The 14,820-nt window shown below is 40.8% G+C and overlaps 1 long non-coding RNA gene across 1 annotated transcript in view; it reads left to right on the forward strand.

The window, feature by feature from the left end:
• The window catches only part of LOC125706906 (uncharacterized), a 10,395-nt gene extending 1,162 nt beyond the window's left edge, over positions 1-9,233 (forward strand). Inside the window, exons 2-3 of the long non-coding RNA XR_007382096.1 lie at positions 1,383-1,621; positions 8,814-9,233. This is a non-coding gene — a long non-coding RNA (uncharacterized LOC125706906). The remainder of the gene's footprint in view (positions 1-1,382; positions 1,622-8,813) is intronic.
• Positions 9,234-14,820: the final 5,587 nt, after the last annotated feature.

Genomic DNA, 14,820 nt, shown 5'->3' on the forward strand with positions numbered 1-14,820 from the left:
TGTGTCTAAATAGAGTGTGATTTTGAATGTAATGCGCACAGTAAATCCCAAACCAGAAATGATACATCCCAGCCTCGCAATGTGAATATAGTCAACAATGGGAATCAAAACAGAAGGACAAGCAGGCCTACTGTCTCCTGGAGCAATGCAGGCCTCTTGATATATGCGTGTTAACGGTTAAAATACAAAATGGCTTAGTTTGTTTTAACCAACAAACAAAATAAACATTTGCGATTATAACGTTTTATTCGCTTTATGTTGACGTGACAGTTTCACAGAATAACTTTTGAAAGTTTTCAGAGTAAAACTGGCATTGCCGCCTTATGACAAGAAATATATGCCTAATTCGAACGATACATTTATTGTTATGACTTTTTATATAGGCCATTGTATATTCTTAATTACCCAGGAAAAATATTTAGTGTTTTGGTAAGATTTCACCATTTGAGCATAAATCACATTTGTGTGTATTCCGCAGAATTCATTGTATTAAATACGTGACCAATTTTTCGTATAGTTTACAGGAGGTCTTTAAAAGTGCAGTTGTTTTAGAAAATAAAATAGTCAAAACGTATTATAGTGTTTCCGATTTTGAAATCTACATTCAACAGATTACAAAAATCATAATCCACTGTATGGAAACAGGATGTACATTTTTTAATTACCGTTCATGTTTCTATTTTCTGTTTTTATCAAAGTTTTCTTACAACCTATACAGGGCAAATATGTTTAACTATAGTAAAACCCTTTCATAATTTAGTTACAGCCAGTATTAAAAGCTCTATTGCATATCGTTAAATTATAGTAATAATACAGCAATACAATGTGTAATTTGTCGTCCATTTAATGTTCGATCGTGCACACTGTGGAATCAAACATTATTTTAAACGTTTATTAGCTTTTTTTTGATAGATTAGTATTAATAGATTTTGCTACCTGTAACTGCATAACCCAGATAATATGATAATCCACATGAACGATGAAATGACATTTGTACGTGGGACAATATATTAAGCTACTTATTAATTATTTTTTGTTATACAGTCCAGTCAGTCTGTATATGTGTGTATTCGGTTTTTAAAGTAGTGTAACATAAATCGTTAATTGCAGCATAAATTCACAAATGGGAGTAGAAGTGGGAACTGAACTCCAAGTAAGAGCAGAGTTTGCATTGGCCAATTGTAAGACATTGTCATTTTAAGACGTTGTTTAGAGCAGAATAAGAATAAAAGACGACGGTGAGGTCCGTGTTCAGCCTCTGCGGCACACAGGAGCCTTGTTTGTATGTAGAAGCTTCTACGTATGACCTTAAAGACTCTTACCAACTCCTGCTTACAGGAACGGGCACTAACTTATCCGAACATTTTCATTCTTGTCTCCAGATATATTTGTCGGCCACACCCATGCAGTTCCCGAAGTTGGCCTCCATCAAGCCACTCTATACATAACGAAAGGAACGGGGGTGGATTGCTGTCTTTGGTTATCTAGCTGTATGAGTGTTAGTCAGCCATCATAAAGCTAGATAACCGAATGTAGGAATTGCTCCCTAATCTGCGCCTTATTTAAAATGAACAACTCTGACGGTTCAAGTAAAAATCAGCGCAAGAAAACACCGCTCCAGGTGAGTTAACAGCCTGTTTAAATATACTTTCCCCATATATCATGCTGTCGTTGCGCTGCATACTGTATAACTGTTTTACCATTTCCATTCTTATTTCAAATGCCGATCGTATGTATATTAGTAGGCCTGTTTTAGTATTAGTAAGTATGTTTCATAATTTATTAACTGATAAGATGTATCCCCGAACCTGCAGTGTGCTCGTGACATACGTGCAACTTTTGTTGGCCTACGTCTGGTCCAAAAGCAGAAGCAAGACGCCATAAGGTTTACATTAAGAGAAGCTGTTTATTCCTTTTGCTCAGCTTGATCATATAAATGAATGTGGTCATAGTTAGACGTGCAATGAAGTGGAAATTAATACATGTTGCTCAAAAGCAGGAGTGCTGGCCTCATCCTGGGCACCTCCTAAACATCCTCTCTTGAGGAGTGCTGGCTTCCTCCTATACACCTCCTAAACATCCTCATTGAGGAGTGCTGACCTCCTCCTAGGCACCTCCTAAACCACCTCACTTGAGGAGTGCTGGCTTCCTCCTATTCACCTCCTAAACATCCTCACCGGACCTGTACTTGCAATATCTGATATATTCAAAAAAGAGACGCAAGAGAATGAATGATTGATAAGCAGATTCTGTAAAACAAAATGACCACCCTCAAAAATATTTTTAATCCAAACTGGGAGAGTAGGAAATTTATAAAATGACTGTCTCAGTGTCTGATTTCAAACAAGTGGTTCAGTAAATGTCTTTTGTACATTGTCTTACAGTGTTCCTGATTTTAAAAAGATTTGCTTATTTAAATCTTGTAACAACTGACATTATCAGTTGATTTGAGATAGATGAAGCTGGACCGGTGTGTGTATGTGTGTCTAAATATACGTACATAAATATACACACAGACACACATATATATACACACATACAGACACGCACGCACATATATGTGTATGTATACGAGTTTCATGGGTGCAGTGCCCGGGAAGATGCCCTGCGAGTCCTCCAAGCAGCTGGCATTTTTCAAAAAGCAGTCCTTAGGGTTTCTAATGGCAGCCAAGATGATGTTGGATTGGCAAAGTGTGTGTGAAAAGGGCCCCGTCTCTGAGATTTGGCACTGGGAGCTGTCCGTTGAACTCTGCACGACATGGTGCTGAATATTAAACAGTTTTGTATCCTAGGTCTGCTGCGAGCTGGTTGTCGCCTCAGATCTGGGACTATTTGTATGCATCGTTTAAACAGTCTTTAAAAAACTCACAATTCCTTGTGCTGCAAAATTTATTTTGTAATTAATTTTTGCGTGGTTATTTTTATTATTTAAAAAAAATTAAGCAATTATAACAAAAATGGCCATAACCAAGTCACCCGATTTCAAAAAATAAAACTGGGAAATGGGATCTAGGTATGAAGTATTTCAGTGCTTAAGAAACAGGTTTTGTGTGTGTGTGTGTGTGTGTGTGTGTGTGTGTGTGTGTATGTGTGTTATATTTATATTACATTGTGGGGACCAAATCTGTGACTGCGATCAAAAAACTAAAAAGGCCAAAATACTCATATTTTGTTTCATTATGGTCAGTTAAGGTTAGGGCTGGGTAGGGGTTAAGGTTAACATGTTGGGATTAGATTAAATCTTGCCCTTGACAGGGTCAATATATAAGCAACAAACAAGTCCTACACTTATAAAATAATTTTTAAGGGCTTTTAGATAAATATATAACTACATTATTAAAACACTAAAACTTTGTTTTACGTTAAAGATAAATGTCTGTGGGTGTTTGCCTTAAGTAAGCTTAGGAATGTTATATTGAATAATGAATAACATTGCATATATGAAAATTCACTGCAAAAGTTACTGTATGTAGATGTGATACAAGTCATTCATAGCCATGACATAACTGAAATTTAGCTCCATAATTTGTCACATAATGTTTTAAAAATTACTGAATGTCAGAGCATATACAAACGATTCAGATGCACCTTGATGTTACAGTTATCAAAAGCATGTTGTTGTCATTTAGTCCTCTTCAGTTTATTTGAGATGATTCTAAAATGAAATGTTATTTGCTGAAAAATAGCTAGTTTTTCAGTTACCATATATACACATACATTTATCAAGTCTGTGGTGCTTTTTCTACTTAAAATCTGCAAAATATGCAGACTTGTGTTTAACGTTTTGTTCATTGGTGTAAAATGAGGGCTGTAGCTGATACTGTGCTGAAAAATCAAATGAAGATTTTAGTGTGAAATTTCTGGAAGTAAAATGTCATTCTGAACAGGAAATTTGTTTATATTATGTGAAAGGTTGTCTTAGTTTGGTAAATAAGTGTAGTTAAAGGTGGTTTAGATAAAAGTAGTGCTTCCTGGGGGTGTCCAGGCCGCGTCTTCGCTGTCGGCCAGAAGCACCATCACTGCTCTGTCTTTCTATCAGTGTGATCTTCTAGTACAGGCTGTGCTAGACCCTACAGAGCATTAGGAACGGCAGAAAACGCTGTAGGTCCATGAGCAGCTCCACTCCACACGGGGTTAGGTGGGGAGCGAGTGGAGCAGACTGGGAGCCGCCTCCCTCCCCCCGCTGCCCCCAGCACATTCTAAATGACTACAAAGGCCATGCTATTATAATAAATGTATAGCGAGGTGCTGACAGAGGCTCCAGTGGGACACAAACGTTTATGGGGTGTCTGGCCAGCACTCTCAGGATCGCAGCACACAACCAGGGAGGTATGCAGCTATCCGCAGTGCCAGTGAACAGAGCCATTTCTGGCCAAGACACTAAAGCGCAAATTTACATGCGAGGGAATCTCGCTGACCTGGCCAGGCATTGGGGGGGGGGGGGGGGGCACAGGTGGCTGATGACATAATCCAGCATTGGGAAGGGGATCTAAACTGACTCGGTCAAACCTGTAGGCAGCAGCTCATTTCAGCAGGACGTGGGCTTTCGAAATGTGTTATTTACAGTCGGGATGCTGTAAATGCATTTGTTGTGTGATACATATTTTACCCTGGTAATTCATTTGCTGGAAGAGAAGTCGACGGCAGTGGCAGGTTAATTGGTGCAAATGGTGGGATCGTGAAGAGTGATGGTGTGGCGTGGACCAGTGTTTTCTACACAAAGTGAAATTACGCGTGATGTACGCCCTTTGCGTGTCGGGAACGTGGCTCCCCTGTCGCGTGGGTGCGAGGCACGGCGGCGATACGTAATCTCCGCTGACCTCATTTACAGGATGTAAGTTAAATGCAGTAAGTTAAACGCCGACCCTTGGCTGGAATTAAAGAGGAATTTGTGGCTGTTCCTGTGGGGGCTCACGCACATGTGGGTCCGTGCGAGTCTGCAGAACTGGGACACCGGCCCTATGCAGTTTCCCTCCTGTATTCCGTTCATTTTGTCTCTCAGCTTTCCATGGTAATTACTGTCACATGGTGAGATATGCATGTGATCAAACTGAATGGTGGTGCCTCTCGGAGCCGGTGAGTAGGGGATCGCCACAGAAACTGGTGGGAAAGCAAAGCACTTTGTACCAATGTTGCCATTTTGGAAATGGCGATGGGGGGGGCAGAGGGACCTATTCATCCTCCTCCATCTCTCTGACAATAGTATGACTTATTTGCTCCTTCCAATAGGACACAGAAGGAGGAGAAGGGGGCTGTCGCCATCGTGGGGGGGGGGGGGAAAGAAAAGCTCTGGAAACAGACTGTTATTACCAAGCTGGTCCCATGGCAACCACCATGTGACCTATTTCCATAGATAAACCACATGGTAAGGTGATGAGAGACATGATGCTCCATGCTCTAGGGCCATGATCATGCCGGCCTGCAGGGGGAGCCGTGAGGAGCGGCCTCCGTATTTGGCTGAATAGTGCTGAGATGATCAAGGTCAAATTGGCGGTCTGAGTCAGAGGTCAAGATCAAGAGCAGCGGCAGCCCCAGCGGGATGGCGCTCTTCCGCGTCGGTGTTAGCCGTTAGCAGCTAGCGGGCTGCAGCACAGCATCGCACTGTAAGTGCCCCACACCATGTTAACCCCTGACCGTAGCCCCCGCGTCACTGGTGATGTGACATTATCTGTGGGCTCGCTGACACCCCTGCACAATAGCAGCATTGTGAGCAGCCCCTGGCCCCCGGCCCGTCTGTCTCATTGTCTGGGCTGCAGACGTAGGGGGCTGGGTGGGAACCTTGGACCAGGCCAGACATGAGCAGATGCTTACATGAGGAAAGTCTGTGTGTGCGTGTGTCTGTGTCTGTGTGTGTCTGTGTGTGAGTGTGTGTGTGTGTGAACATGTTGGGGACTTGCTGTGATTGCCTCCATGTCTATACCAATACCGTATCTAGCAGCTGGCACAGCAAAAGGGGTTAAGGCATCCGGTGGTGTTTGTGCTACAGCCCGGCATCCGGTATAAAACACAGTAACACGAAATCCTACAGCCTCCCCTGTTCACTCCCATATCCACAGCCAACTTTTACCTCCACTGCACATCCCTTCTTATGCGAGGATCAGCAGGATTATCGTATCATGACACAGTGGCTTTGCAGGAGCCACCTAGGTCTGCTCTGTACAGCCTCGACCCAGATCCTGGCTGCTGCTGCTGCTGGAAGGCAGGCCACGTAAGGCTGCCCAAGCATCTGGAAAAGATGCCCAGCAGGTCTGCTGTCTGCAGCCAGCTCAACCCACCCTGACTGGAGCACCTGGGAGTGCTTTCAGAAATAAGTGTCTGCAGGCATAGCACAGTGCCTAAAATTTGTGGGAAGCTGTTGTTTTACTGCTGCTTTTTAACGTTGCACTCATGGTCATCCGAAGAAGTCTTTGATAAATACTGTTTTTGTATTGGTGCAGAGATGTCACATGGGTGTTGACTGTTTTGATGTAAGCACACAGGTAGCTCTGCCAGTCTAATAACAGTTTTATATTAAAGTCTTTTGATGTTTTATTAAACATGTTAATAGAAATATCTGTGTACCTTTTTACTGATAAATATTCATTCTTATTGGCATATATATATAATATAAAATTATATAGAAATTTAGAAATATAATTTTCTTCTGAAAAATTAACTGTCACTTGTTATTTCTATGATTGTGTTTTGTTTGTTGGCCACAGTGTAAGCAAGATAAACTACTTCAAGGTGTGTGGTTTTATGGAAAAAATCTACTGCAACATTACAGCAGGTTGTCATTGATTATTGTTGCGTAACTGCACACCTCGCCATGGGTTATCCGTTGCTTATCAAGTAATTAATTTTAGTACAGGTCATTCCAGAAAACTGTGCTCATAATATGGGTACAATGCATATTGCGGAATCAGAAGATAAAGGATATTAAAGTAAAACCATGAGGAGAGCTTCCTCAATGTAGATCATAGTTTACACTGTCAGAAAAAAGTACCAATTTACTCCTTTGAGGGTACAATTGCTTGTTACTGGGGCTGTACCCTCAAGAGGGCTGTACCCTCAAGCCTAGCTATAGATAAATGTACCTTTTAAGGTACAGTAATGCTATTTGTACCTTGGGGAACAAAACTGTAGCAGGGCTGGGCCCCTTTTTTCTGACAGTGCATATCCAGGATGTAAACAGCTTCAGCACTGGATGTCTAAACGGCTTCAGCACTGGATGTCTAAACAGCTTCAGCTCTGGATGTCTAAACAGCTTCAGCACTGGATGTCTAAACAGCTTCAGCACTGGATGTCTATATCCTGCACACAGAAACAGTTCTTCATTCATGGTAGGTCAGGGTAGATCTTTACTAGCCTTGAACTTCCCAGTTTTGGTGGGAGTGATGGGTCATGTAGCCTTTAAGTCAATAAAATAATAAGAATTTTTAAATATTAGAGAATTATTTAAAAAAAAAAATCATTAATGCTTTTGTTAAGAATTTAGATTTCATTTGTCAATTTCGAAATGAAGTACCTGTCCTTAATTTGAACTGTTTAGAATTAATGATGTGCTCAGATACTTTTGTAGCTGTTATAAAATTATTCTAGGAACACAGTCTAATCCATCTCTAGCGCTTTAGATTGTTCCAGCATTTTACGATGACAAAGCGGCAGCGATAACCGAGCCTGGAGAGCAGACCCCAGACCCCAGGGGGAGTTTTAGACATGCGGCATCTTTGTCTGGCCTTGTCTGTGACTTGTTTAAAGTGCCTTAATCTCCCTGACAATCGTCCTTTCGTTTCTTCCTTCCCGTCTCATTCTGTCGGTGACCCGTGGTAGCCTAATCATCATGCGGGACAAGTTCACGTTCACAGCAGTAGAAATGCGACATCTCGTGGGACGCCTAGCTAGCCTAGTCTGCGCTGTTGCCAGGGGAGATGCAGGCAAAGGCGGCAATGCGCTGGTGAAAAAGCTGACCTGTCAAAGTGTCTGAGCCCCCAGCCGCCACACCCAGATTCCACCGAATGGCAGCGGGGGCCTGGGATACTTACTCGCTCTCAGGGGACACTTTAAAGGGTTACTTATAGCTAAGGTTAGGCTGGGTAGGGGTTAGGGTTGTTATTGTTGGGATTAGGGTTTTGCCCATAGAAATGAATTGGCAGTCCCCATGACGACATGAATACAAACATGGGTGCATGTATGTGTGTGCGTGTGGAAACACGGGTATATTGCATGGTGGATGGACAGTGATGAATTAACTAAAATAGCTGATAGTGCATTGTGTCCAGCTAGGGAAACTTTAATTTACTTTTTACTTTACATTACTTTACTTTTTTTTTGTGAACCTGAGCTGAGTTATTAAATGGGCGAAGCAGACCCGGCTTTGCTGTTGGCCATTCCTTGGGGGTATCAAGGTAGCTTATAACTCTTATTATGTGCTTAAGGAGAACAAAGGACAGGCCACAATGCACACATCCTACACCTGCTTATCCTGCTATGAGTCTAGTCCAAGCAAGAGAGGGCCAGTCTGAGCAGTGCAAACACACACAGTCATACAGTATGGGCAATTTAAGATTTTGGTTAGCCATGGAACATGAGAAAAGCATGTACAATCAATACACACAAAACAGGCTTCAAATGGTACACAAACAACTGCTAATTAAAGGCAGGGTGTAATCGGGAGGCACAGTGCACATGTGACTGTTTGTGAATGCACAGCTGAGGAACTGCACACCCAACCGTAATGGTACAGAGCTTCTTCTCAGAGGCACAGTGTGCATGGCTGGGCACATGTGCTGGCCTCCTGACTCACTCTGCCTCTCCTCTCATCCTGCTGGCAGGTGTGATGCACATCAGGCAGAGAGACCCCCCCCCCAGCTGGGTCACCGAGCTCATCATGGCAGCACATGGAGACCCTCCAGGGGAAGCAGGCAGTGAACTGCAGCTCGGGGGTGTAACCAGCAGGCTTTAGGCAGCTGTGGAGCAGACAAACTGCGGAATCACTAGCATTACTTGTATTTCGTGCACTTGATGCACTGGTGCATGCTGGTGTACTATGAGGATCATCAAACACCTACACGCATGTCAAAAGGAGAACATCTCAAAATTCTCACTTCTCTTACTTTGTGTATTGATTAGAAAATTGATCGTCTTCTGGAATGGTATAATGGAGACCACCTCTTTGATGTGAAAATGTTTGGAATATTTTGTATTAGTACAAAAATGTTTTTGTACGTTATGTTTTCATTTCAGGAGAAAAATAAAGTATCATTCACATGTATCCAAAGACCAGTCTGACCATTTATTGTTGATGATGAGTGTAAATAAATCACTGCCAAACACCTTCGTGGAAATAGGGCAGGTATTAGTAAAGACAGAAATTCATGATCGGATCTGGGGACTTCTTAACAGAAATCCTTGATTAATCGGAACTATCAAGTAAATACAACGCGTGGTTGTAAAATCCAAACCATAATAAGTCCCCACAGGACAGTTAAATGACTAGTTTTAGAGTTAAATTATCACTTTTAATGTTCAGAAATTAAGCGCGTTAGAGTAAGTAAACATAAGCCCACTGCATGCAGCAGGAAATGGGCCACTGATACCGTCTGTAACATCTGCACGTAGCCGGTTTCTTAGCACCCTGGACAGCGCCGTACCTGCTTGGCGGAGACACCTGTGAGGCTGTGGAGAACACCCTCCTTTAAATACGTCGGGCATGGCGCCACCTACAGCTGTCACAGCGACATTGCACTGCTCCCCGTGGTATTATAATGATAAAATGCATCATCTGGAATCAGCCAGTGAGGATTTGAAAGAAAGTGCGTGCGAATCATTTACAAGAATAAAAAAGTATGAAAAGCATAAGGAAAAGTCAATTGCTGAATGATATTTCTGTGCGCGACGGTAAAAGTGACGCAGCAGGTGCGCTACACAGTTACACAGCAATTAGTATTTAGGAATCATGCGAAAACATATCCGGTAATTCAAAAAAATAAAAGTAGCCGTGTCATAGCCAGATTTATACTCTCATAAATAGAAAATTTCGCTGGTACTAAAGCGTCTCTTTTAAAGCCAGCTTTTTAGTGCGGCTACAAAAGCAAACTGACCGAATTGTAAACCAGTTGAGGAAGTTAATGTGCTCATTCGAAACAAATCAATCTTATTTGAGAGAACCGTGTATATTTCACAGGCTTATAAATAAGATTTACTTTTTCTTCTTCACGTAACCGCTACATTTAGCTCCCTTCGACCACTGGATTTCGCGACAGCGCAGCACGGCGCTCTTTGTTTCTAGTTTTCCAGAGTTTGATAGATTTGCATGAAAATGTGTGAGAAAGACTAGTTTCAATGACCTCCCTACCAGCTGCCATTAAGATTTAATGAAGTATTGAATAGCTGCAGTGGAAGAACAAGCTCGGGACGTGAATGGAATCGGACGGTGAGAAGCGGCGCAGGCGAGCGGACGCGGACCCTCCGAACGAAATTGCCGTTTGCTGGCCTTTGGATACCTCTCTATAAATTAATTCGCCAAGTCTGGTTGACCTGCCCTATTCCGTTTCAAACAAATGGTAATTTACACAGGCCTATTTATACAAACTATATAAAGTAATGGCAAATATGCATTTATTAACATTTATCCGATGCAAGAATATATCTCAAAATAAAGCCTCGTGTTATTTTTGCTGTTCTGTTTCTTGTTGGTGAGTATGAAGATGTTATTAGCGTCGAATGAAACAGAAAGCAGGTTGTTCTTTACTTCGTGATAAAATGACAAAATTCCTGGTAAAGAGGTAAAGTAAAGTTTAAATCTCAAATAGCAAGTTAAAGGATACCCTTCCTCCACCTAATATCAGAAACATCCTTCTTTTGGAAGACAGGTAAGTTTGTGTGTAAGGTAACACCCTTCCAGCACCGGTCAGTGTAATGCTCCTGTTTCACGTGACACCGCGTTATTCCCAGTAAATCTACAGGCAAAACACCATATTCTGCGAAATAATTAGCCACGAACAAAATAAAATTTGAGCCAGAGATGTAATTTAGACGGATTGCGCAAGACAAAACAGTTTGTCAAGTACAGCCTGGTTTGTTGTCTTCGTTACATTGCATTTCCTACCGATACCCAATGCGGTTTAAAGGTAAGAAATATCTTACAGAGAAGACTTGAAAGAGTCTGAATAATTTCAATGCTGTTACTGAGCGCGTGTTAATTGTGCACTTGACCATGATTTTCTTACATCGCTTTAGTATAGGTGGCTCTCAGTTTCGAACAAACCATATGTCACTTATGATTGGCTGTCTGTGGCCGAATTCTGTCCCGCGACAAACGATTGGCTGCACGAAACAACCACTCAGCGAATGTTTGCCTTCACACGTTAAGTCACCAAGTTATACCCGTGAAAAATAAGAAATATTTGACCGAATTCTGGTCATTTAGCGGATTAAATTGATTTTCTCATATTGAATAAAATTTAATTCAACGAATAACCGTAGATGTGAACGCAAAGAACTTATTAAGATAATACAAACTTATTCAAACATTGCAGATTAAAGATAACAGGAAACACTGGGCCGCAGTTTTCGATAAATATTCTTTCACTCGAAATCTGTGAGAATGTTGTCTTCCAGATCAGAGATGATTTTAAACTGTCCTTAAATATTCTTGTTAAATCCACAATTAAACACATTGAACAACAATGTAAATAGTCCCTTTAATAGTATTGATACTTGTGGTGAGCATTGTTTATTTGTTGCTTACACAACATATCATTTAAATTTCAGTGTTTTCGATTATATCTTACAGTACTTCAGGACCAACACATACTAGTTTAGCTTTGCTGTGCCTGCATCTTAAGTATAAATAATTTTCTAAATGATCTCCTAAAGCAGTCATCCTGCACGTTGTATTGTGGGTAACACACCAGGGTCAGCTTTGAAATCTTCACTCTGTTCTGTTACAACACACCAATTTAAACCGCTTTGTGGAAGGTCTGTTGTGGAAATACGCTGTATAAAATAAAATTCAGATTTTAAATTTCGTAAAACTTTTTGAATGCTATATATGCATTCAAAGTTAGGCAACGCGAAATATTTCAGCATATCTATATAAGCTAGGCCTACATCTGTATAAAAAATCTGTTAAAATAGTGTAAAAACATCAATTTAATCGATCATTTTTAAATTACTTAACATGTTTTGCCAATAGATATTTTCAGTATGGTATATTCTGAATTGCTGTTATTATGAGTCTCCGTTTTAGCTCAGCGCGTTTAATATTTTGACAGTTTATGGCATATTTACTGTCCCGTTTTAAAAGGAAACGTGTTTGAATAAGAAATTCCTTTCAATTATGTTATTAAAAATATACAAGAACATCCGAATTTCTAAAATTCATTAATCTGTTGCTTGTTGGATATTCATCTGTCAACGGTAAAGCAGAGCGATTAACGTCCGTCAGGTTTTACGGCATCATTTAAGTATTAGTGTGTCTTTGATACACAACGTGTACGTATTACATTAAATAGATATTATACTGACACTACTGATACTGCACCAAATAAATAATAAAAAAACATCAAGCTAATCGATTAAATACAGTTTAAAACAAATGCGAATCTTCTTTTACTGAGTATAGCCTCACAAATCATTTCCCGATAATAAGCGCAATATATTTTCTGTTTCAGGAAAAAGAAACAATTCGCATGGTGATGTATATAAGTAATCAGACACGCGGTGAAGTAGCCTATCTAATACTAATGAGTAGAGATATAACCCAACCTGAGATACATCCTAACTTGTGATATTACACGCAATTCGCACGTGAAGGGACACGTTGAGCCGTCGCTGTTAAAACACGCGCCGATCTCTGTTGAATTAAGGACAGCTTACTGTAAAGTCAGAGGTTACAAGTCTGATAAACCGTCAGGACCCCTCCCAAGAGGAGAACAACTGAAGGACTTGACAGGACAGGAGTGCGATCCATTCTGCCTGTCAATCCGTTAAACACGTTCTTATCCTTTAGTCGTGAATGAATATTTATCTGAGCTCTGAATATACCCAGAATATCACACAGTTGTGCATGACCACAGACCAAAAATATCCACTAAATTTTATTCATATTTTATCTTAGAATCTATGAAAAGGTGACAGCTATGACAACACTTTAGCAATGTTTTAGTGAGCCTGTATGAATCAAAAACCAAAAACAGATATTTCATGGTCGCCTCGGCCACGCCCCTTTGTGGTGCCCTCCTATGACAGATAGACAGCTGGTCACATGGCACTGCGGGATCACGTCACATTCATTCACTGACAATAAATAGGGCCTTTTGTATGATGCCTTAGTTAATTACTGCAGGCTCACATGCATGATAGAACCAGCGCATTGTTTGCTATAAGTATTTTAACAGAACTGTATAGTGTAATAGAAATAATTCAGTGCAGTTGTTGCCCATTTTTAAAAAGGATTTAAAAACAGGTGTATGCATGATACAAAGATGAACACAGAGGACAATAAAGTTACACGCGAGAGATGGCGAATTTTACGGATTCGTGTCAGATAATGCGAATATAACTGTATGTTGAAATACTGAGCAAACCCAAACGTATCTCTGCAAAATATACGTAACACACCGTTTTGTTGGCCATCACGCCACGACATCAAAATAATATCCTTGCAGGAAGCCAAGATATCTTAACCTGGTCGTTAGCTGACGGTGATTTGCATGGCAACTCGACAATGTAAAGGCAGGGGGGTCGACGGTCGTAAGACACATAACTGTGCTTCGCGCATTTTTATCTCGCAGACATTGAGCATTAGGGCGTATATTCCGCGTTAGCATAATAAAGGCGACAGCCCTGTGAACTTCCCCAACCTATTGACCCTGTCCCTGTCATGAATAGGTCCAGCCTCACACCCCCCCGCTTCCCCTTCGGGCCTGAACGACGTCTAAATTCCTCATCATGCTAATTTAATATCTTAAAGTCCAGACAACTTCGCTTTGGCGGTTCAATAGTTTGTTATAGACATTCGTTTTTTTGTGCCAGTCATTAAAGCGCTTCATCGGGCCACCGTAAGGAGACGTATAGAGATGTAAAGTCCTTAGTAATTGTGGTTTTATTAATTAAAACGGCCGTCGTAGGATTCCGGTTCATGCAGATCCACCTACATGTCTCGTGTTTGTGTGGCTTAATTAATCATTTTCTATCCAGGACGCAATGTTCAGAATGTGTTAATTTTATGTTTTCTGAATCTGTTGCAGTGTATAAATTAGAAACCTTTTTCAGACTTGTTCCACGTTGAACCTAATATTTTACTTGTATGTGGTTATATGCTGCTGCGTTTTCGTGATGTTCGCTGTATCAGAGTAGACTCTAGGCCACTTGATTAGATTGTCGGATGGTTCACTTAGCCTAGGGCGGTGATCTTCCGAGTGGGTTTTATCATTCTTTAAATTCTTACTTTAAAACTAAATGTATTATTTCTGCCTTGTGTATTTTACAATATATAATTTGAAAATATGTCCTACACCTTTTCGTTTATTGTTTACAAGAACAACAACAATAATAATCTGATCGATTAACCCGTCATTTGGATTTTCTTTAAAGCCGATATAAATAATATACGTTTTGAGTCCTCGTGCAAGCAACGGATCTCCTTCACACAACTCGGCACACGCGGACTTTGTGTGAGCACGAGATAGCGAGAGCACTGAGTACCAGGCTTGTCGTTATTGCCATTTAGTGGTAGCTTGCTGGCTATTTTACTTTACAGAAATAACTTTCTTTACAAAAGAACAGATGATACAATAAATTCTTAAAAAATAAAGAAAAGAAAAAAGCGAGGAC

The sequence above is a fragment of the Brienomyrus brachyistius genome, chromosome 13 (assembly GCF_023856365.1).
Source record: "Brienomyrus brachyistius isolate T26 chromosome 13, BBRACH_0.4, whole genome shotgun sequence".
Classification (NCBI taxonomy): domain Eukaryota; kingdom Metazoa; phylum Chordata; class Actinopteri; order Osteoglossiformes; family Mormyridae; genus Brienomyrus; species Brienomyrus brachyistius.